General features: G+C 35.1%; 1 protein-coding gene across 2 annotated transcripts in view; it reads right to left on the bottom strand.

Moving 5' to 3' along the window:
• LOC136413265 (general transcription factor 3C polypeptide 3) overlaps positions 1–25,573 on the bottom strand; it is a 132,894-nt gene that overhangs the window by 82,764 nt on the left and 24,557 nt on the right. The window lies entirely within an intron of this gene.

Genomic DNA, 25,573 nt, shown 5'->3' with positions numbered 1-25,573 from the left:
TTGTGCAAAAAAATTTGTTATAGAGGAGCTAACCAAGGGAGAACAATAAAATTTTGCCAGTAAAAAGTCAAAACGCTGCACTTCATTTTTCTCAATTTCGATTTTGATAATCATCTACAGGGCGGTCTGCAAAATCAGTTGAACTAGGCCAATACAAAAATGCCTAAAAGTCATTTTCCTCAAATAGGGTACCCAGTATTTTATTACGTGGGTTAAAATGCGAATTCATTCTGGATTCAATCATGTAACATTTTCTTATTCTTACATAAGAATTTTTTTGAGTTATTGAAATAAAAAAGCTTAAATTTTAAATAAGTAATATAAGCTAAAAAATTTGCGAACGTCTTTAACTTTTGTGGAGAAGTTTATTAGGGACAGATTTTGGTCATACCATCAAGCGGGACAACGTTTAGCGGATTTCAGCAAAATACACTGAATACAATCAACGAGTCGACTTGCTGACCACAAGAAAACCATAATATCACGCTGTCATTGCAAAAATAGGCATGAGATAATGTTCTTTACCTACCGTATGCTAATTTTATTGACTTTGCAGAAAAAATAATGTTATTAGGTATTCAATTCGATACCTTGAACATTTTTATTATAACCAGAGAGAGAGATTGAATTATTGTTGTTTTATAGATAAGCGTAAAAGAGGTTTTTTGTTTCGGTCGTTTGTTGTGCACTTTGAAGCATAAATTCCATTATTTAAGCTCTGGTAATAAATAGATCCCCTAGAGGCCTTCGACTGAATAGTGCCAGTTTCAGGGCAAAAGAACGCTTCGCACAAGGATTGATTAGACGATTATACCAATATTTACATGTGTCAGACAGGTTCCATTCTGAAGCATCAGTTTTATTAAAAAGTGATCGGTTTTTAATAACTGGGGCTAACGATATTGTTATTTGCTCGAACTGGATCGAAGCAGATATCGGAATATATTACAGGTATATGCTAGTGTGCTAATTTAATATTCATTTCTCCTTAGTGAGTTGTCAAGAGTGTATTCTGACCCTTGGGGAATAATTCGAAGTTAACAAGGAATTTTACAATAAATGCAAAAGCTGACACCCGCACATAATAATGGTACGTTTGTTGGGAAATCTTCTTATCTCACACGGGCTAGATTTAATTACCCGCACATAGACTATAAGAACAATAAGCATTATACAATGTGGCGAAAACTGATACTGTGGGTTAAAAAAAAACAAATATAGCAGGCTGTTTATGCTGGAACGTTACACTGAAAAGAAGTATTGGATTTCATAGTGAGAACTACTAGTTTTTAGGTATTTCTTGGTTAGTAACTCACTTCCTAGCATATTGGGGAGATCCTCGATGGCATCCAGCGATGCGAGACTTATCAGTGAAATAATAATCAGCCAGAACAAACATAACCCAGAGTACGTAGACCGAAGTGACTATTCGTTGTAATGGAAGTAGATCTACTTAAGTCAGAGGTTTAACGTGTGGAAAACGCTAAATTTTCATAGAGCTCCCTTGAAATTCCCTCAAATGTCTATGTGAAATTCAATCTTCCCGGGCAAGTTCAAATAAACACTACTGACCAATAGTGGAAGTTGCGAAAAAATACCGCATCTGCCTACAGCATTTATCGAACTAGTGCCTACCTTTTCTATTTCAAGTTAAAAAAAGAAACAACTCATTGAGTACTTTTGGGAAAGTAAAATGAACAAAGGCAAAATCTCGCCATGGCCAATCAGGCTTCGAGACTCAGCGGCCATCATTATTTGCGGCTCATTTGTTTCACCATGGCAGTTTTCGAGAATATATAGACGGCAAAGAGTGTAACTTTTAATGCTTATTTCCTGATCTTCAAAGTGATCCTCAAAAGCGTCGTAACAGGGGATGTAAAGTCTATTTCAACGCGATACTACATAGATTTTTACATTGATGGCTTTTCATCTACTATGGGGGGAAATTACTGTTTCTTAGTGAATAGGGACGTTATTTGACCTTACAGTGTAGTCGGAATGGAGGGTTCTGATATTTACTAGGTCCTTAGTATATTTCGAAGAAATACAGTTTGTGACATATATAATAAAAGACCTGTTGAGGAGTGGTCTTCCTGACATCCTTTTTCAAATACGTATATTCTATACGTCTGAGACTGATAATTTATTTTTCTTTTTATATTGTTTGGTAATAATGCCTCACATGCAACTCTGACTGAAAATTTCTCATCTCAACCGCTGAGTAATAACAGGTTTTAACATGATTCAGGTCATCATTATGAACAGTTAATTCGAGGTAAGTGATTTTCAGAGCGTTTCATTTCCTTTAGTTCTGTTAATTTTCATTGTTTGAGCAATTCTTTCTCGGGTTCCGAAAACAGCACCAGATTTATCGTCGAAACATTAATAAGGGCATCGGTCCGAGCTCTTAGTAAAGGGCGAATGTTAGTCTCAGTTAGTTTTAACTGAGAATCTTGTACAATTCTACTGCTCCAACAAATTCTACTTGTGCGTAGGGCTCCATATCCTAACAAAATGCTTTTACAACGTTAAATTCTAATCAAAATTTGTCTGAAATTCTTGATAATACAAAAGTAAACTTTCAGACCTCCCAGGTAAACGCAAATGATTGCCTCTGGCCCACGGAGATTACGAGAAACTGTAATGTCTGAGAGCCTAATTAGGTTTGTTCCAGCCCGTTTGAGAACCGTTCCAGAATGATTTGAGGATCTTTCGGGACAACTCACGTTAAAAATTCGTGCTGAAATGAGAAATGAAAAAATGAGTAGAGCAATGCCCAGAAGGAATCTTAAACCGTTCTGAGACCACACGAACCTCCAAGTAGATGACAACTAGCCTGCCATCGAATCTTTTCTGTCTTAAGTTGAAGACAAAAACAACTCACTAGGAGATTGTGGCAAATTAAAATCAACTGGAACGTGATTGGACGTGGCGAGAATTTAAGAGAAATTAAAACCAGTAACTGTAACGCGATTGGTCTTGACGAGAATGTAAAATGCCGTCATGAGAAATCACGTCATGGTACTCGGTCGCCATGAGTTTTTGCGCTCATTTGCTTCATAATGGTGGTATTTAAAAAGGTAAGACGTCAAATTAGGCAATTTTCCGAATTGATTTTTCCAGTTTTTTTACCTGAAATTATACAGCAATCTTAAAAAAACGCGGGTTTCAGTTAAATTTTAATGAAGTACCACGAAATCGGTGTCACTCTCTTCCATTCATTGAAAATTTGTTGACTCGTTCATCGTGAGAATAGCCCCAAAAAGCATCGCTAGAGAAGTAAGATCAATTTCAACACACCAATGTACAGAACATTGCTGATTACTCATATACACTATTTAAATAAAATAAATTGTATTTGAAGGAGCTCTTTTTGCAGAATCAGTGACGCATACTAGTTTACATTGAAAAGATCTTTTAAATATAGTAAGTAAACAATAGAAATTGTAATTCACAAATGTTACATTTACCGTAATGGTGTTGTCACGTATAAATTAAAAATAGAGCTTTTATTGTAACATCGTTTCGGGGCCCTGAACGATATCTCCGAACGTATGTATGTGAAAGTTTTTTTAAATTTTTGGTCCGCAAGAAAAGTTGCAGGGGGTTGCAGAGTGTTTCAATTTTTTATGAAATTGAAACCCTCAGTAATTTTTCTGGCGAACCGAGTGCTTTACTAAATCGCGGTTAATCCTTTTCCGCTTCTTCCCCAATACTTCGTTTGTTAAAATAGGGATTCAATGGCGTAAAAAAAAGATTGATTTAAATGGGTGTAAGAGTGGTAAAAAAACAAGTAGGCCAAATTTGAACGGTAAGCTGATAAATGGGATTTTAGAAATCCAGTCAGACACGTGCCGAGAACTACCGCCTTGTCCCCGATATAGCATATATATAGTCGAATCTGACCTTTTACGCCTACTCTACACAAAAACCACGAAATCTATCAAATCTGTCCAGTTTAATTTCCGAACTAGCCAGATCCGAGGTTTTGATATTCAGAAGATATACAGTAATATTTTGACAGATGTGAGATATATCTGCTAAAAATATGTGTATATTTTTATTAAGCTGACTTAATGGAACTCTGTAGATTTTTTACACACATATTACGGAATTAATACGAGTGTTTCTTTGATGCCTTTAAAAATCGATACAACTGCAGTACAATTTTGCACAATACAATTATTGATCCTAATAATCATCTAACTACAGTCATGTGCATAATAAATAATAAAATTCAGTACCTTGAATCACGCGTTTGCCCGACAGTTCTTCGTTGCTAGTTGCGACATTGCAGGCAATCAGCGATTCAATAGTCGAAGGATATTATAACCGTATATTGTAATAAAGTAAAGGTTTGCTGAGGTCAGTGTTACAGCTAATCAACTGAAAATTGACCAATCAACCGCTGATGAAAAAATCAGCAACTATACCTAAAAATACCGAGACTAAAATAAAAAGGAAATTAGTGGTTAAGGAAAAAATTTAACCTGGGAGATTTATAATAAGCTAGTCGAGTCAGTTTGTTTCGGAAACTTTATGATACATAACAACAAAGGTTTGGACCCGTGATGGTGAAGAATAATTAGATTGACACTCTATGTATTTGAATCGACACAGTATAAACATTATGATCACATTGAAAAGGTTTCAAATAAGGATTTAGTTTATAGCGATTAACACTCCTTAGTGCAGGTGTTTCTGGTGTAAACGCAGCAACCACTCATTAACAACTTAATTACGCCATTTCGTGCCATTTTTCCTGACTTTTTCCACGTCGGCATCAACATCAAACGGGATGCCTTTGTGTTATTATAATGATTTTCTTTTAAAAATACATTACTTTAACGTGCACCGGAAAATGCACGTTTCGAGGCTGTACGGGAATTTTCCCTTCTGATCAGATTTATTGCGAATAGATCCTGCAATTAGATAGTAAGAAAGTCGACTTGTTAAAATAACTTTGAGGAAGGTCGTGCTGTAATTTTAAACATTTTTTCACACATTATGCAGTTCGAATAAATTTTCCAGTTGGGAACGAATGTTGTATGTCTCAGATAGTTTTATTAATTTTACATGGAACTGAGTGAAAAAATAACACATTTGGAGCTTGGGAACAATTTTCCGAGAATTTTGCAATATTTTTAAAGACTTTTTCAAACAAATAATTTATTTTGTAGATATTTATATACTATGTTTTGATACCAAGAACTAAGTGGTATGTTTTACTGCACGTAATCAAGTTCATGCCATCATTACAATAATAATTTAGTTACAGGGAAACGATTATTTTAAATTTCAAGTTAGTTTAAAGTGATTGTCAAAGCCCATTTTATTTATTTATTGTCTCGTATACGTGACGAACGTGTCTGTACTAGAAAATTTTGGAAATTAATCAGGATAGTTGAGATTAGAAAGAAATAGTAAAACAGGTACAGATAGGCGTGTAGAATGCTTTGAAAATAATTTAGGTTGGCTACCGTAGTGTTAAAAGCAACTCGGATCAATTCAGATAAGAAATTGTGAAAAAGGTAAGAAGAACTTTAGAAGAGATTCATCCAGGTTAGAGAAATATCTAAACATTATATCCACCCAGTTTATTGGAAAATAGTGAGAAGTTAAACTTACTGAAAAGTTTTCGAAGAAAACTAGGATTGCTCCGGTTGCTGAAAAAAAATTGAAAAAATCAGTTAGGTTAGAGAACAAATTTACTTTCCCCACTTTAAATAGCACCTACTCAACACATTTCACAAAAAACTAGATTATCTCATCTCGCTGTGCCAAAATAACATTTCCTCGTATACTTGAGGGCGTTTTCCTCTCCCTGGAAGACCATAAATCCACGTCGCGATGAATATCTAAACAGACACTCTTCTAGATGCCGTGGAAACTCAATCGGCATGCGAAAAGGGCCCAGCAGAGCTTTACATTAAATTTGATCAGGCCCTTTTTTACCACAAAGACTTCCATGCTTTTCGTCTAATCAAATGAAACTTCAAGATAATTTACAAATTCAAGATTTGTCCTTTAGTGCGTCCGGGCATTTACTTCAAGGTGACATGTCTGATTTAGCACTTATCATAAAGTGCAATTTTTCCACTTAAGCCTCTAATCAGTAAGTAAACTGCCAATTCACGCACTCATAATACTTAATTTTAGTACATGGACTTGCGATGCATCTCATGAAGCACATTGTCGTAGGTTATTGAGGTATGCACGTAATAATAAATTCGAGATTACCTACCTTATCGTGTAATAAACATAACATGTTAAGTAGTTTTGCCTCTATTGTTGCAAATATGTGTTTATTACCCATGCGAAAATAACTTAAGCTAATTGAGCTGAACGCATTTTGGACCCTTACGATGAATGAAAATTATCACAGACAAACAAAATTAATCATACTTTTAGTTAAGAATATCTGTCCTAATTTCTTCAGATCTCAAAATGCACCATAACTTATCTAAACGTATATAATCGAATCCCAAGGTTGATCCAGAAATACCATTTCGTCTATTATTAAATAGAAACATTGTAAAACGCGGAAGATTGTTTTGGCATGGTTGTTGTGGGAATGATGTATGTATAACAATTTAAAAATGAACTAACTCAGGCTAAATGACCACTGCTGATGTTAATAATATTCGAAACAAAGACGCAATAGTTTTATGATGCAGAAATTTGAGAACTATATTGTTGAGACTGATGTGTAATGAAATGGTAACGAAAAGAGCCGAAAATGTTCAGTTTCTCACGCTGTATATAAAGCTCCTGCTGGCAGGGCATACAGCAAGCGTTTCGCACCATAAAGTATTCAAGTACCGCAGGAAGCGAGGGGGTTGATTTATTTTTATGGGGTCGAGAACATCCTGTAGATCTGATGTGTCCCCATGTATGAAAAACTTATTCTATTAAATTGCTGCACTACCGGCAATATACAGTTCAACCTTCGGTGTCTTTTAGTGTTAAATTTATAAACCGATTCTTGTGAACTTGTTGAAGAGCCTGTGCAAGGACACTCACCACATTCTCATTTTAATCTAAGACGGGCCTTAAATATTGTCATCTCAAGAGCCATTTGCACCACGTGCCCTTAAAGTTAACCTGTGGTGGGCGTAAAATTTCCAGTGTAAACATGTGACCTCACTGGGCGGTCATTATGGTGTTAATGGAACAATACACCGTATCTCAACCTGATATTATTAGCCAAGGATGAGAAGAAATACATATGTGAACTGTGTCAACCGATGATGTATCGACTGTCGAGGCAGAAAAAGAGGCCGTATTCACACATGTGTAGTGTAGAAGCGGCTGCAAAGTTCAGGCTTCATAAACACGTTTAACTTCTCACACTTAACTTTCACACAACACTCTCACTCATTACTTGAAAGAGAACATTCAAAATGGCTCTGTGGCATTGAGCCCTTCATCAAAAACTGGAGACTGAGCTTCTCGAACCGAATCGAATTCGTGTAGAAATACATTTATTTTACAACAGGCCTGAGGAAACCGGTGATCGAGAAGTCACGTGCTGTTAAGATAATCTCGAATTTTCAATTTTTCCCTGGAGTACCTGAGCCTTGATTCTTTACAAATTTGCAAGAGTGACAGTCAAAGTGAAATTGTTGGCGACGCTAATTGGCTAAAAAATTTTATTAGCTAATTTTATTGGGCAAAAATTTCATTCTCCCACCCACATGTTCCTATAAAATGGGTCCCTGGGCCCAGAATCTATATAAACAAGTGAAAGTGAGAATGAAATTGTTATCGATGTTAATTGGTGATGTTGAGCGCCAGCCACCGCTTGGAATGAAAAGCTTTGAATGAACGCGTCATTAAGAGTATTCATCTTGCGAATTTTAAAACGTTGTTCTCTTGAGTATTTTGATTTAACTTTTGCCAAAATTCAATAACATGTTTTCACTTTCAAGTTTATTATTTTGCATTTATCTATTAATAGCTAATGATGTTATTGTGGCAAAAATCTCCCCTCCCTATCCTCAACCAAACACAATAATTAAAATTGACACAATCCTCTTTTCGGAAAGGATGGCGTGATTCATTGCGTGACTATCGAAGAGAAACTGGGTCCCTCTTGATAAATTGGCTGCGAAAAACGTTTTAATTTGACGTTCCCCTCTTCAGATGCAAGTCCGCTAATCAAATTGGGATCCATCATTTCTGATCATCTATCCCTAGAGGTCAGATCAACTTTTGGCGTCAGAGAAGAACTTTATTACGGATAAACAGACATTGTTAAAGTTGGTGGCTTAGATTTACATAATGTAAGGCTATAATTGACGTCTTGATGCAAAAAAAAAGAAATATGAATATATTTAACTTTTCGTCCATGATATTTCGACACTCCTTGGAGAAATAGAGCTGATACTCGCCTTTAGCTCCTAACATTAAAGACCAATTTGAAGCCCTAATACATGAGGAGAATAATGACAAAATGGCGTGTTTCCTATTGAAGTTGTAGATATAAGAATTATTTTAAATGCTAATTTAACGCCATTTCAGGAGACCATCTCTTTTTGAATCTGGCTCTGATATGATATGAGCTAACAATTAAAGATTTTGTTCTTTTTTTTTTTAGTGTTATTTGACAAGGAAGCCTAAAACCACAAGCCCATTTTCATTGTTTTTTTTTTCAGCTACCCGACTTCAAATTTGCCATCGACTATTTTTCGTTGAAAAATCCCAAGTGGCACTCATAAGAACAAATAAAGTTGATGATGATACCCGATAGATGAAACGTCGGATGGCAAATCTGAAAACATTATTTTGTAGCTGAGAAAAAATCGCAATGAAAATATGCTTGTGGTTTTGAGATCCCTAGACAAACAACGTTAAAAAAATAAAACGAAATCTCCAATTTTTAGTTTATTTTTCAGCGATCTTCGAAAGTACTCGGAAAATTTAAATTTTGAAAACGGCATTTGATCAAGCGCTAAATTACGAAATGTTATCACCATTTAAAATTCTTTGAATCTCTTCTAATTTTCGAAATCCCAAGGGTGAGGAATGAATTTGAAATGCCCTGTATAACAGAGGCTAAGAGACTAGAAAACACCAAGAGCTAAGAAAACACCATTCAACTACATGAAATTCATTCTGTTTTAATATTAACTCAACCATGACAAATTAGACATTAACATGAGCCAATCCTTTTCCTAAAGCATTCATGTTGTTCTGAATATTACCATCACTGCCTTATTGTAATAACAAGCTAATCGTGAGTCCCTATATGAATCTAATATGCAGGGAAGGGCCCTCACGTAAATACAATAAGGCACGATCGATAACTTCATAATATCGATCTCCGATTGAAAAATCGATGTTGAATATTAATGCCTGGTATTCATTATGCTTCTGCAATCACTTGTCGCAATCTTAACATTTGAAATTCATAATACGTTTGGTTATTTGTCATGTCAAATGAGTTCTACCTTCTGGTAGAATATACTTGGAGGGTCGTTGTGCTTTTTGCTTTAAATTTCAAAAAATAATGGTTGATGAACTAGAAACTTCTATATGTCTAGTAACAAATCTAAATCTTCAACTTTATGTGCTACATAAACAAAATACAATGAGCTAATACTTCTTGCTGACATAATATCCTCTGGTCAATCCGGTCGTAGACCCTAGTGATATTTTTACTCTCAATCCAATATAGTATTGTTTTTTCTCTATTTACTTATGAACATATGTCTCAAATGACTCAATTAGTAATGATGATCCCATTAACTCACGGCCTTTTTTAAACTAGATTTGACTAAAACAAAAGTCGACCAGCTGATGGTCAGAGGAAATTTCCATTACCGAACGAGAAGGACGAGAAACACAGTTAGACATGAAAGCTTTCGAGGCCTTATAAGTAGATTCTATTCCATTGAACAATTTTTTTTATCAATACCTTATTATTCTACACTGTAAGTAAACTTATACAGTGTACAGTGTCTAAAAAGCGTAATATCATCTCCCTCATAATTTACTGCTACAATCGAACCAAAAATGAAAATATTAATCGAATAAAAGAGCATATTTAAAGACACAGGCTATAGTTTTCCATAAACGTTGAAGCCTGCAGGCCAAATCCCAACAAAAAAAGGAAAAAACGGGTAATTATATAAAATGAGTCATTAGCACTCTTGACTGCTACAAGAAGAGGATTAAAGGGGAAAAGAGAAGAGGGACAGTGCAATATTGCCAAACAGTTTTAGATCTTTTTTAAGGCACAGGGGCGATCTGTTTGAGTTTTTTATTAAAGCTTTAATCGAGTTTTAATTAGATTTATCTTCAATTCAATTTCATTCATCAACAGAAATAGAGGTAAGAAATAAAAATTACAAAATGACAGAAGTTTGTATCGGATGCGAATTTCCTAGACACGTTTAAATATACTGCGTGACATAGAAAAGAGAACACCCCGTAAAAATGATTTGATTTAAATAATTTTTGGTATGCATGTTGTTTACACCAAAACAAATACTTCATTAAAAAGTTGAACAAATTTAATTGTTAAAAACTAAAAAAAATTTAATAATTTGTCGGTCCTCCGCGGTGTCTTATACATTCCTGTACACGTCTAGGCATGGATCTAATGAGGTGATTGATGTCCTCTTGGGGGATCTCATTCCAGGCTAACTGGACAGCATGACACAACATCGCTAGGGTTTGCGGGGGATGGGGTAAATTATGCAACCTTCTACCTATAATATCCCATACATGTTCGATCGGTGAGAGGTCTGGAGATCGAGGTGGCCAAGGTAGCAAATTGACTGCATTTTGTTGGAAGAAGTCCATAGTCACTCTAGCCACATGTGGTCGTGCATTGTCTTGTTGGAAAACTGGATCAACAAGAGTTTCCAGATAAGGCACAAGATGAGGTTCCAGGACTTCTTGAATGTATCGCTGGGCTGTCATACTGCTTCTGACGAAAACTAAAGGTGACCTGCTACCATATGCAATGGCACCCCAAACCATTACCCCAACAGTCTGATGGACATGCCTCTGTATTACAAACTGAGGATCCCATGTTTCACCCCGTCTCCTTCGTATTCTTGCCCGACCATCATGCATACCGAAACAGAATCTGGATTCGTCACTAAACACGATATTATCCCATTCCAGAGTCCAATGTATCCGTTCTTGGCACCACTGTAGTCGATTTTGACGATGATTTAAGGTGAGGGGTAACACGAGATAGGGACGGTAGGAAATCAATCCAAAACTTCTTATGCGGCGATAAATGGTTCGTATCCCAATGGGCCTTCCATACTCAGCGAACCACTGATCCGCCAGCGTCCTCGACGAGACGAACCTATCTCTTAGGGCCATAATTCGGAGTCGGCGATCTTGGCGTTCTGTAGTTCTTCGAGGTCGTCCAGTACCTGTTCTTCTGCCTGTTTGCCCTTCTTCGAACCATCCCTGACAGCATCTCACTATAGTGTTTACACTACGGTTCAATCTAGTGGCGATTTCCCTAAATGACAGACCAGCCTCTCGTAGACCCACTATTCGACCCCTATCAAACTCGCTCAATCGATGAAAATTTCGCTCTATTCTGGTTCTAGGCATATCTCTACGCAGTTTCTGAGCACACTACACTCCAATAAATGTTATTTTCCAGTTGTATTGTTGATATTTTATTGCAATTTTTATATTTAAAAAAAACCTAAAATTCCGAATAACTCGTTAATACGTAGATAAATATGAGTGAAATTTAGATCGTTTCTGCTATACATATAAACAAACATGCATACCAAAAATTATTTAAATTAAACCATTTTTACGGGGTGTTCTCTTTTCTATGTCACGCAGTGTATAATATAATTCACGTAACATTTTATCCACGTCACAAAACGTAACGATTGAGAGTCGCCTTACATAAAATGACAAGTCATATAAATTTAATATGGTAAAAAAGAATAAAGATATATTTGAATGTCTAAGCTCGATACTATTTTGTTTGCATGATTACCGTTTAGTTTGTTGACATTTCTCGGTTGACTTGACAGCTAATATTCTGAAAGCGTCAATTTTCGTCAACTTTTACTGTTTTTGATGTTTTAAATCCTCGTTTTCTCTGTTCATCAACTTTTGCGGTAAAAATCTGTTCTTTTCAAAATTGAATAGTGCTCCTGTTTATTTATTATCGATGTTGTTATTATTATTGCTGATATAATGCCTAAGTTCTTAAACAGTCGGTGTAAGGAGCTTGTGGCGTCCTTTATCAACTATTTTAGAAGAGAATTGGAAAATAATGGACCGTTATTACCATCGAATTCAGATAGAGAGGTAAATTGAATTTTAATATTTCGGAATTGATTATTATAGTCCACTGACCCGTTATTCACCAAATTAAATGCCTCGAGATTTGTTGATTTTTAGCAATAACATTTTTTATTATTATTACATTTTTAATTTTTTTTGTTTATTGGTATGATGATTATTTACTCTGAATATAATTATACTGTTAAATGCTGCTAAATACTGACAATACCTGACAAGTTCTTGTAACATATTAATTTGGAAAAAACGTGGCATCAGTGCTGATATGAAGCCTGTGACGAGAATAAAGTTACGCGATTTATGCTGTAGAAAAGAAATTTAATTCTATCTTCTTAGATTTTCCTGACACTAAAGGATTTTAAATGCGATTTTCCAAAAATTGTAAGTAACGAAACATTACTTGAGTGTAGGCACTACTAGACTCTCTTAACTGCTGTGGCTCTATAGATAGCGCTAAAGCTGTATTAGATTATCTCTCTTAGAGAGAGAATAACATGGGTGTCCTCGCTATCCTAGGGCTTTGCAACGCGAATTCCTACTGGGAATTTTACAAGAAAAAGTTAAAAACTAACGCGAGACTTTATTGACAGGACTAAAACAATAAGTAAAATCTCCTTTAAACGTGGTTATTTTTGAATTGTTTTATAGCTTAAAGCGTTCCACATTAAGAATGGTCATTTAGAAACAATACAAACACCCAAAGGCAATTTACCACCGAATATAAATCTGTCACAACTAATGAACTAGTTATGTGTTTATTGCTCCGTCTAACGTTGTTTAGCGCACTCGTTTGAAAATAGTACATTACTTTATGGCAAAAATAGCCCTGCCATTTATTTTATATGCGATTTATTTTATTAGAGGCCTTGAAGGATGAAAACAACGTAAACAGGATAATTTTAAATAAATATGATACGTATTGTCGTGCGGATTTTTTACCTTTTGGCGCCGTTTGCATTATTTAATTGTTCTGTATTCATTAACTAAGTCAAAACAACTTGCTAATAGTGGGAGTTTAAATGTGTTTTTGAGGTTCGAGAAAAAGAAGCAAAAGCTTAATGATATTTTGTATCGTTTAAACAATTTTGGTTCGATAATTACTAGTCAATGTCCTGACGATTATTAATGCAGGATGTAATTAAGATACTTTGTTTTGCACGTATCCGATAGAAAATAATTAGATACAACTATTTCCTTCATTCATAATAGCCGTAAACAAACGAAAAAAATACTAGCCATTTCCTCTCCTCGAGCAAAGAGCTAATCCTTAGGAGTGAACATAGATGCCAAACAACTAAATTGCGAAAGTGGAAGTACTATGAAAAACAAAGTTTAATCATTACCCGACCATTAATACAGCAACAATAAATAATGGCTCTTTAACATTAATAATTAAATTCCATATTGAGAACTTGTCCTGCCCACATATGAAATCATAACACTGCTATGAGTAGATACAGTATAATAACGACATTTTTATGTTAAACAGTAAATTGCTTAGAATATTATTTACTAATTAATTGGTGTTTTTACGTTAATATCTTCGTATTATTGTAGTAGCATATGTAGTCTATTGACGACACAAACGAAAATTACAAATTGATGTTTTACATTTTTATATCGGTTTGTCAGGCATCTTGACCTTAATATATTTAGTAGTCGTGTTGTTTCAATCCCCCAATGTGACACATTCAATTGAACCTTACTGATGGCCCTCCAGTGCGTTCAGATTCTTCGTGAAACCTCTTTAAACGACCTTAGATCTTGTGACCTGATTGCTGGACGTTCGTGAAAAACGTTGCTCTACAGTATCTTTGCTCACCCAGATTCATGATCGGTGCTATGCCCTGCCTTTTTACGAATCACCCAGTAAATTTTGGGTATAGTTTACATCGCGCAAATTTTCTAGAAAAATTTTGAAATTAAATTAGTTTTTATATTCATGCTCAGACTCAAGGAAAGCCTTTTTATGAATCGCCTAGTAAATTGCGTAGACGATACGTAATGTATAATTTCACAGAAATATCAGTATTGCTTTTCACGTCCTTACTCAGGTATATGATCAGTGCTCCCTGCTTTTTTATGATCATCCAGGAAATTTTGTAAATAATTGACTACACAAGATCTTGTCATACAATTTGTTTTTTACATCTTTGCTCAGATTCGTGACCAGTACCGCCCTGTCTTTTTACAAAACATCCGGTATATTTCGTGGATAGCAGGCAACACTCGATGTATAACTTCAAGACCCTAACGGGAATAATTCTAAAATGGCTAAATTCAATTGCAATTCTTTTGCTCGTATCAGGCTTTAACCTCATGGGAATGAATATCTTCCTAATGTACCAAATGAATTAGATTTATTAGTAACAAGAGTCGTAAACTGCATTGACGTCCACACAAAATTAACATCTGTTCGCAAAATCTAAATGTATCCATTTCCTCATCAAAAATAGCACCAAAGCAAACAATCTGGTCGATATTCGCTCAGTTAAGGCCACGATTTTGCCCACTTCGCTATTAATATTCGATTGTTTATTATTATTGATATTCTACACCTGTCTGTGCTAATTTCGACGTGGACCCTCTAAGTGTTCGACAAATTTACTCGAGAATTAAGCACTAATTTGGATATCGACGATTTGCAGTCATGTGATGTTTCCACGCTAATTAACGTGATTACAACGTACATTTCGAAAAGGGAAATGCATTGATGTCGTGTCAGCTTCGCTGACAGCATGAAATGTCGAGGAAAGGTCTAACGAAATATAAGCAAAAAGTGACCCTTTCATTACATATGCTGGCCCATTTCTCTCTCACTCTTCCAGCAACAGACTAATGACTTAAACGTTTTAAGCTAATAGCTTTGGGCAAAAAAAATCTAGTTTAACGTAATGTCAACAGCTACGAAATAAAATGAAATGTATTAAAGTTGATGGATTCAGTTTTGTTAATTGAGGACGAACATGCGTTTTTCCTCGATTTCCCTTCTTGTTTTTTACGGTCTTTTTATGAATTTTCTTTTTTTTATTTTATCATTTTTTTTTTAATACAGGGTAGCCCAACGAGCATTTGCACCTCGATTTACAGTATTTAAAATGAAAACATGTAAAAACACTGGGACCCGTCGATTTTTGATTCGACGGGGACAATTTTTTATTGTATTTTCAACCCTTCAGCTTCAACCTTTGAACAGAGGTAAAAGTCACTCCAAAAATTTTTAATAGGGAAAGGTGTCGAGTAATACGTCATTTTAAAGGTACTTGTGCCTCGATTATAATCTTCAAGCTAAATGCCATTGCCATTATACCCATTGATATGATAGCTTATTAAAGTCTGCGAGGAAAAATATTTAATTCTAATAATTAATAATTTATTTATCACAATAAGAGTTGCAGACTTCAAAATGAGAGTAAAAAGATTTTTAGACGTGAGATATCAGTGGAACGTTTTGACGCAGGTGAGTTTTACCCCTCAAATTTAAAAAGGTACGAGTTTCCATTCATAATTTTTTTCTTAAAATACGTGGGTAAATGAAAAAAAGGGTTCACATAATTTGGTGGCGTGCATGAATTATGCGATTAGGGATAAAACTCACCTCCATCTAAACAATTCAGCGATATCTCAAATTTAGAGGTCCTCCTACTCCATTTTGAAGTCTGCAGCTCTTAATGTGATAAATTAATTATTAACTAGAATTTTTTCCCAGGATAATGGCAGTGACTTCAAACTTGGAGGTTATAATCAGAGTACAACTACCTTTAAAATGAAGTGTTACTCGACATCTCTTCCCATTAGAAATTTTTAAGTTAACTACTACCCCTGTTCAGGTTAGTTCAGGTAGTCAGGGGTTGAAGTTGATGGATTAAAAATACAATGAAAAATTGTCTCCCTCGAATTAAAAATCGACGGCTCCGAGCGTTTTTACACATTTTCATTTTAAATACTGGAAATTGAGGTGCAAAATTTTCGTTAGGCCACCCTGTATGTTTGTCCATATAGAGGCCTTAGAAGAACGAGGCCAGTTAAATTAAAGCAAAGTTGCGTAATTTGGAGTTCAAGCATATGCCGTTTCAAAAGTTGAAAAATTCCGATGACTTTCGGAGATAATTAAAAAAAAACTAAAAGTACAAAACTGAACCATATATATGTCATAAAAAAAGATGACTTCAAAATGTAAAACTCTACGCTGTTGTTTATTAGAAAAAACAAAGTTGATGAAAACAAAGTCGAAAATCGAAATGTTGGATTTCAAATATGACATCGCTACGTTGTAGAAGAGGAAAAGTTGCTATGGTCAAGTGTCATTTTCGATTACCTCGTCCGATAAGCTGAGGAAGAAGTAACATTTTTCCATCATTGTCTTTGAAATTTTAAAAATTTTGAAACTACAATGTCTTGTGCTTCAACCCCAAGTTAACTGATCTCGCGTGTTCCATGGTTATCGAAATGCCCATGAATGGATTCCAGTAACAGACACCCGGTATATTATTTATTTTATTTTTAAAATATTACATAATTTTTTCTTTCTTTTCAGAATTTTATATTAGTATCACTAATAATCTTTGGTGAAGTAAATCGGTAGTATAGCATGGTAGCACTCCCCTATACCTAATTTAACCGAGCACGGACTTTCTCCATTGTACAGCAATTAACCGATTGTAGTGTGTTATTTGGTGTGTCTCTGAGGTCAGGCTTTGCAACGCGCCCTCCATTGTTCTACACTTTTTTCTTTCAACCGAAAAAACCGACGATTCCGCTCTTCGTGGCACAACCATCGATGGGCGTAGGTGGACTTGCAAACCCATCTCGGAACCCGCAAACAACAAGGCAGAAGCAAAGCAGAAGGGCATTGCACGATTAAATTAAACACCACCCATCGATTTTCTGTCTGATTAGCGTTTGTGTCTAATCCGGCAGAAAGCTGATCGAAGCCTTATCGAGTTTATCTATGAATTTATTTACGGTACTACGTGAACGCAAACAACGTTAAGAACTGAGTAAACTCATATATTACCGCAGAAAAATCGTCCCCTTAATAGCTGCATATTTGTCTAAGCATTTGTCTGTTTAATAAGTTTCAGGTTTGGCCACATAAATACCCGTAGATCGAATGAACTTGAAAGACTTGGGATTGGCCACCTGAGAGAATGGAATTCTTGTGGTAGATGAAACGGAATTAGTTTCCTTACTTATATTAACTAGTAAAAATGATCCAGTGTTTAGGGCCAGTTTTTCATACTCCTAGAAACTTTGCCAACCAGAATATTTCCACGGTAAGGATGAAATAAAAAGAAATTGACTAATTTTTTACATTTCCAAGAATTTTCGAAATATCATTTGTTTAGTAGCAGCTTGCTCTTTGACATTTTGGCGATACTGAATTGCGTGTATAGGTGCGCCCCTGATTTTTTTAAAGTCGATTTGTAAAACTGCAAAATCTTTCAATATATCTGAAAGGTAGTGGCGCTTTCGGCTTTTAATGCTTGATTCCTGTAATTTGCTATTTCTGTCTCGGTACCGCTCAGATTTTCTCTTGAGGAAATTCGCATTTATGAGCCCTCACTGTGCATGGCAATCATTGACGTACTGTGCTTGTGCGAATTTTAAGCGATGAATGAAGAAACTTTTTTTGAACTTGTTATCTATTTCTAACAATATTCACAGTTTTGAAGCTATCACCTTTTCCTTAACGTTATCACATTTTTACCTCAAAGGCTTCTTATGGACTTCAAAGAAAAATATTTATAACTCTAACGACTGTTTTTCAAGGTCTTTACTGCCATCTAAATATAAAAATAAACCGGAGTTATGTAATATAATTTCAAGAAGCTGAGCATCTAAATTAAGGACCCTGATAAACAAATCAAACAAACGTCCGATCAATTGACCCCCTCGTGCATACATGGTATAGTTGATTGGATTATTGACGTGCTGTTTATTGGAGTTAATCATGGCGAATAATAACTCGCTATCATCTCTGCAGGCCTAAAAATAGTATCTACATCGTACCAATTTCGACTAAATAAGCACGTATTACTTAATATTAAATTAGCGGTTGTTATTTGCGATGTGCGATCTGGAAACATCTTTGTATCAGATCTGGCAACATTCTGTGCCAGATCGCGTTGGTGGCTCTGCCGGCCATCGTTTTAATCTCGAGTCTGTTTACCTTTAGCGTTGATTTAGAGACGGTACCCAAACATCCCTTATCTCGAACGGCAATAAAAATTGTAATCTCAAAGAAATAAAAATATACACTCGAAAGTTATTCTCGCATCAAACAAGTAACAAACACGAGAGCGTGTTTAATTGTTTACCAGTCAAACACGATAGCGAGAAGGTCGCTCTTTGTTTTTAGAAGTCTCTGTGACATCCCAAACATGTTTAAATATTCTGGTCGGGTGTATCAGCACGTTTGGGGTCCCAAAAGACAAGTTTATCTGATGGCTGGTTCAATGGGAAGACCACTTTTTCGATTGCGGTTATGAGTTATGTAATCAATGAAGAAGAATCACTGCTCTTGAATGGAGAGCAGAAACGAGAACGAGGAAAAAGAAAAGTTATATTTTTATTGTTGAAGCCATTAACGTCCTAAAACAAGACAAATTGATCTATTTCCCTGGAAAGTTAACATCCGTCTCCGTTTAATCCACCGCGAAGCTCTTTCACGAAGACCAGATATTCCAAGAACTAAATTCGGCAATAAATTAAGCAAATTACGTGTGTTTCCTCTGAAACTGATCTAAAAATCTACCGGGTTGGCAATTTATTAACCTAAAAACTAATTAAGTCAGAAATAGAGATTTAATAATATCTCACCTCAAGTGATGGATCTTGTCAGGGGCGTAGCATTGTTTCAGTCACCATTAACTTAGTTATATATGTACACAAAATTGTACGATCTCAATCAAAAACAATTAGCATATACAGGTATGTCCGAAAAAAATGATAAATATCCGAATTTTCGGCAAGCTTCCTCAAGTCTTGCCTGCAACATCCCTGTACATTCTCCAACCACACACATGTGCCTCGCTCCCTTTGTTTTGTTTCGGTTTAGCTACTGCTCCACGGTAATTTGGTATTTTAAAATTCCATCTTTGTGTTTACAACCAAAACGAGCCCCGCTCCTGTCAAAAGACTCCTTTATTTATGCACTTCGACAAATGAATTTTTCCGCCGCCCAAAGGAACGCCGGAATAATTATAATTTTTTAATGGGTAGTTTTGTCGCCCTTTTATGCACTTTTTTCCGAAACCCTTTTCGTTAATGAAGTCTTAGCAATAAGAAGAAATAAGCAAATTCTTTTGTTTGTCCTAACGATCATCGTCAACGACTATGTGAAAAAAGTCATACAATTGCTAGCGAGATATGGCAGAGATACGTTATATAGGTTTGACGTTAATGACGGTCATTAAGATTGTAAATGGCCCATTGAAGCTGAAGTAATCATGCGAAAATGGTTAGTGATGTTAGTGGAGAACCAGTTCCTCGGCTACGGATTAAGAATAGAAGAATATGGAATATAGAACACTTGGACCCAGCGCTACTGCATCGATAAAGTAGCAGGCAAACAGCTGCTGCAGTGACCTCATAAGCGCTTCTCTGCTGAATTAAGGAATAGAAACTATTTAGATTAGTTCGGTGTTTGTTTAATCGATAATTTTAATAAACAAATCAACGAGAAAAAGACTGAAAACTGACCTTGGTGAGAGACTGCAACTTTATAGGCGGTATCGGACTCTGTTCCCTTGAAACGACGTGCAATGAACTTAGAAGAGATCAGCTGTTGTTAGGACGCTGCGTTAGGTGCTGGTGCAATTTCAAAGCTTGCATGCACTGCAGTTTTAGAACAAGGAAACAGCAGCTTGATTTAGGTTAAAAAAATGAGAACGAACTGAACTTGGAGAAGCTCAATTTAGGACAGCTTCAAACCAGCAAAAAAGCAACTTTAATGTTCAGTTTTTGCTAGTAGCAAAAATGACTTCATAGCAATTCACTCTATTCAATGCTAAAATTACAATTTTCTTGATGCTTCCGGAAGCTTTTGCTTGCTTAATTATTTGCAATTTAACTTTCTTTTTCTAAACTCTATACACTTTACTGCACTAATAATAATCAACAACAGACATGATGTAGGGACTGTACTGCAATAATCGTTTTTAAAACTTGAAAAATCAAAATATTTTGATTCAATTTGATCCAGTATTGAATAAATCCCAAAATCATTTCCAAAAAATGCAAGGAAGATCGTATATTGAAAATTATTTTAAAACGTGGGAATGTGAATGGTGAATCCATCACACAGCCTAAATAAAGAAAGAAATCAATCACATGGAGACAAGCTGAAAGAAGAGAGGTGATGTTAAACAGACGGACAATAAAACGATGGCTTTAAAAGAATGGGAAAAATACTTTTAAAAAAAATTCTCAGTGGGAGCTCAAATAAGCCAAATCCCCCCGCGTCGAGCATTCCAAGTAAGTCAATTTGTTTCAAATGCTCTAATGGAAGAAGATGTAAATATATTTTCTCTAAGAACCTGTGCTATAGGAGTGAGTGAAGTGTGGATTGAATCCATTCGTTAAACGAGGAATTCTGATCTACCATCAACCAAGATGAATTGAAATGAATCCGTTTTGCCCTAATTTTACGTAAGAAAATCTACTGACGCAGAAAAGGAAAGAATTAAACTGAAGAACTGAATGAACTCAAGAAACCAAAAATTTAATTAATGCAGAATTGCAAAGACTTGTTCTTTTAGAACAACTAAGGCTAATCCGCATGGAACAAAAGAATATATCTAATCAACATTCTACTGAGAGAAATGTTATACTTGGCCCTGAATCGTTGAGGTCATGCACAGTTTTAGATTAATTATTACGAATGCGATATTATTGCAATTTGCCATTTTATTGGATTATAGACATTGCGCTTGTTAGAATTTTCCTTCCGTTTTAAGTATGTTATGCTTATTTTTGATAAGTGTTATTAAAAAATTAAAGATGTTTTATTAAGGAAAACTGGAAATAAATTGTTAATTTTTAAGTACTTGTAATTAATTAAATATTTAATACCCGGTACCACATGAGGAGATGACTTTAAGACACTGTCTTTTTTTAAAATAAATTAAATTAGCTTTCTGCCCTTATTTTGTGTATTGTATGGGTTTAGTATTTATTACCATAGTGATAAAATATGAAACAAAACAATAATTCTGCATATAAAATTATAATTCTATTTATTGCGTGATCACAATGTTAAAATAATTATTAAATACAAGTAGGAAATCACCTTTTAAGGCAAATTCTAGCTATCTTACATATTTCCTTTCCCGTGTCTTTGAGTGTTTGGATTTCCATTAAAAATAGCGAAGTTATTAATATCATATCCGTCTACATCGAAAAAAAAGTCTGGAAAGTCGTCGGGATCTTTGAAATGTTTAAAAATATTGTGTGAAAAAAAGCAACACGGTGTTATTTGTCAAGCCTTATTGTATCAAGGGGTAAACGTGTTCTATATCCGACAATAGGAAAGCTCTTCAATTATCCAAGACATCTTTCTATTATTATCAGATTTTTTTTAATGTTCAACGTTGAAGTAATTTTTTCAAATAATGATGTAATTTGTAACTTTCAGGAAGTGTGTACGTCGTCACCATCCACGAAGCTAAACCATAAACCACAATCCCTTAATAAAGCCAGCCATTATTCTCAGTTAAAATGAGGAAAATATCGCTATTTTTCAAAATCTCTCGCCCTCGAGATCTCTTCCATCCTTGTAGGAAACTTAATCCAGTTTACAGCCTATTCATCAATTTTATGTGACCCCGCATTAATTCTGGAAGCTGTTACTGATGGACTCCTCATCATAGCATCATAGTTGATGCTGGCAATAGAAAATGTACCAAGCATTGTTAAATTAACCTGGATATAGTGTCATAAAGTCAACTACGTATTCTAGGTCTCAAAATATGACGAAAAATTAATATAAATGTGCATCGAAAGGCGCTTCGTTTTCGATATACAGGGTCTAAAAAAACGAAGCGTCTTTCGATATATATATGTTTATATAAAGTTTTCATCCTATTTTGGAGCCTAGAATATGTAGTTGAATTTATGGCACTATGTCCAGAGACACCTTGTGGTTTTAACTGTTTTAGAGGAACATATTAACAAGTGTCGAGAAATCGACCCTTAAAACTTTTGAACCTGACTCACCCTTTAAACTTGGTAAAAATGTATACTACTCGGAATAGCATGCTACTTATTCCTGAATACAGATTTCAATTTAGATGAGAACCCCGAAAACCTATTTTTGGGTTTCGCTTATTCATTTACTAAAAGTTCGAAACCCCAGTCGGTATCCCCACATCATAGGGGATCTTTTAGACCTAAGGGCTGAATTTGGGTAACTTTTCCGGCGATCGCGGGCCCGTTTTCTCAACCACCCCACTTAAATATTACTTAATGAATTTCCGGGCCTGAAAGATATTTTTAGATTTTCCTCGACAACAATTAATCCAAACAAGATGCAAAGGCACAATTCATTTAATCTTTATTTTTCAAACCCCATAACTTACGTAATTTAGTTAAAGAGCACTTGAAATAGCTCTCCATGTAAATGGCGGCGTCTTCCTCTAATAACTTAAAAGCCTCTATGAAAAACAGGATGTGGTTTTGTTTAGTTCTAATTAAGTCAATTAGCTTGTGCGCCCTAGATAGATCACTTTTTCGAGCTAATTCCTCAAATTGCGGCGTATTAGGGACAATCTAGAGGACAATAACAGGAATAAGAGTGTCGCTCCAATTAAAATTGCATTATCAGAGGGATCTTTGCAGTCATTTAACACGGGAAGATGTTTATCTAGATGGATCGTGTTGGGATTTAATAGAGTCGAGCGAATTATCGAGAGCGGACATGTAAATGAGGCCGAATTAACACAAAAAAAAGCCGGCGGACGAAAAGCTCTTTGTCCTGCATAGGCGTATCATGCAAATCATTCTATAGAACTATGTATGGGAGCCTCTAGATGTATTTTTTCTAGAACAAAAAGAGAAACTTCACGTGTTTGTGTACGAATAAATAATTGTTGCAGGTCTAGTGTAACCCATACACGAAGAGTTCCCCAAACTACCAAACGAAAGAAACAATTTAAATAAATTAGCCGGGCATTATGTTTATTATTGTGGTGCGTAGAGAGCATTCTACGTTGCGTGAAAAATACACGAACAAAATAATAGACTTGACGCATAAATTTTCTACTCTTACGCCCTCGTTTAACACGAAGAGATTTTAAAACAATACGTTACTTAATATGCACATTCATTCCGGGATATCGTTAATGCGGTGAAAATTTGATAAAATTTAGATTTGAGCACGTGTAAATATGTTACTCGGATATTATTTTTCCACGCTGAAAACAGAATAACATAAACTGGTTAATTTCTATACATATAGGCTGATGCTAAACACTATACCGACGATGCTACTAATTTCTAAAAAAGCGTTTTGAAGATTTTATCTCTGGAGAATTGTGAATCTCAGGCATAACAAACCCGCCTCTAGTCAAGAAGTCAAGTTATAGAAGACAAAATAACGATATACAGTATGTTCCCGGATGGGGTTTCCACGAGCAGAGAGCTTCTTATTTTTCATTTTACGAGAAAAATGCATTCTTCATAAAAGCTTTCGCTTGTTCCAAAACGGTTGAATCAGTTCTTACAGTTTCAATTTTCCTTTTCGTTACAGAGAAATATTGAAAAATAGGTCCATTTAGTTGAAGTCCCAAAAATTAATTCTCGTTTCCATGGCAATCGTAATCAAAACCTTTGTTTATTAAGTTTTTATTACAATAATGCAACAAAAAAGGGAAAACTACAAATAAAAATTTAACTTGATCCATTCGTCGCCTTCTTTAACGCGCAGCTCAAGTCTTCGACGCCGTTCACTGTAACATCTTCGGATCTTTTCGAGCTGTAAAGACGCCACAACATCTTTGATCCTATCCCTCAAATGTTCTGCATTCAGAGGACAATTCTTCACATAAACTATTTGTTTTAAATACCTCCAAAGGTAAAAATCAACCATAGTCAAATCAGGGCTCCTTGATGGCCTGTCGTTGATGGACTATTTTTATTGTACTAAAAAACTAATTTATAATGACCAGACTTGCAGCATAACTGCTCATAGAAATTTATGAGGAAGAATGACAGTTTCAATGGCTAAGAATGATTTTATGTGGTCCTGTTTCTCTGGGTCCTAATGAGCTTCACTTGTCCATGACGACAAGTGTCCTTGCATATGGTAATATATGTAATGAGACGAAAGTTGAGATGAAAAGCAGATCACCATAGGACAACGCAGATGGTCCCAGGACGAAACCCATAGTTACATAAGTCATGGAAACGAAAATTAATTTTTAAGACTTAAAAATTTTCAACTAAATGAACTTATTTTTCAATATTTCTCTGTAACGAAAAAGGAAAATAAAACGATGAGAACTGATTCAATCGTTTTAGAACAGGCAAAAACTTTTATAAACAACACATTTTTCTCATAAAATGAAAAATTATAAATTTCCTCCTCTTGACAAGCCCATTGGGGGGACATACTGAATAAATGTACGTAGAAATACCCTGATCCACATCTAATTACCACAGATGGGAAGAAGAATGAACTAATGTGATGAGCATTGGTAGAAAATAACTAAAAATGAACATAATTTATTATATATTATTATACTAAAATAAATATAATATATATATATAAAATATATATTATATATATTATATATATTATATTATATATAAAAAAATATATATATGAAAAATAATATATTATTAATACTAAAAGCAATAAAAACTCAAGAAATGAAAAAAAAGAACTCTATGTGAATTGAATTTTCATAGTGGACTCCGACCAACGCCTTTCCAGATAATAAGTTCCTACTAAAAAGTGTAGAAGCTCACATTCTTGGAACCTCTGTTATGTCCAAAGGATTTGCTACGGGACTCGATCAAAAGCTTTCTATATAGGCATTTAAAATTAAGGTAACGGTTAACCACCTGTTACAGTGTGGAGGAAGAGGTTGGATGTCTACAATGAAGTAAAAGAAATGGAATACTGTTTTGGGGCAGATTTATGCAAATCATCACAGAAAATTCTAAGAAATTAATATGCCTGGAGCGTCCTCCCATTACAAAAATAGATACAAAGTTTCAAAAACCCGTACCTACTCAAGATCGTTTCATAATTATAGAGACGTGCAGCGCTCTG

This window comes from Euwallacea similis, chromosome 1 (genome assembly GCF_039881205.1).
Source record: "Euwallacea similis isolate ESF13 chromosome 1, ESF131.1, whole genome shotgun sequence".
Classification (NCBI taxonomy): Eukaryota; Metazoa; Arthropoda; class Insecta; order Coleoptera; family Curculionidae; genus Euwallacea; species Euwallacea similis.
Note: the sequence above shows the minus strand (reverse complement) of the source record. Positions and strands in the feature narration are given on the sequence as shown.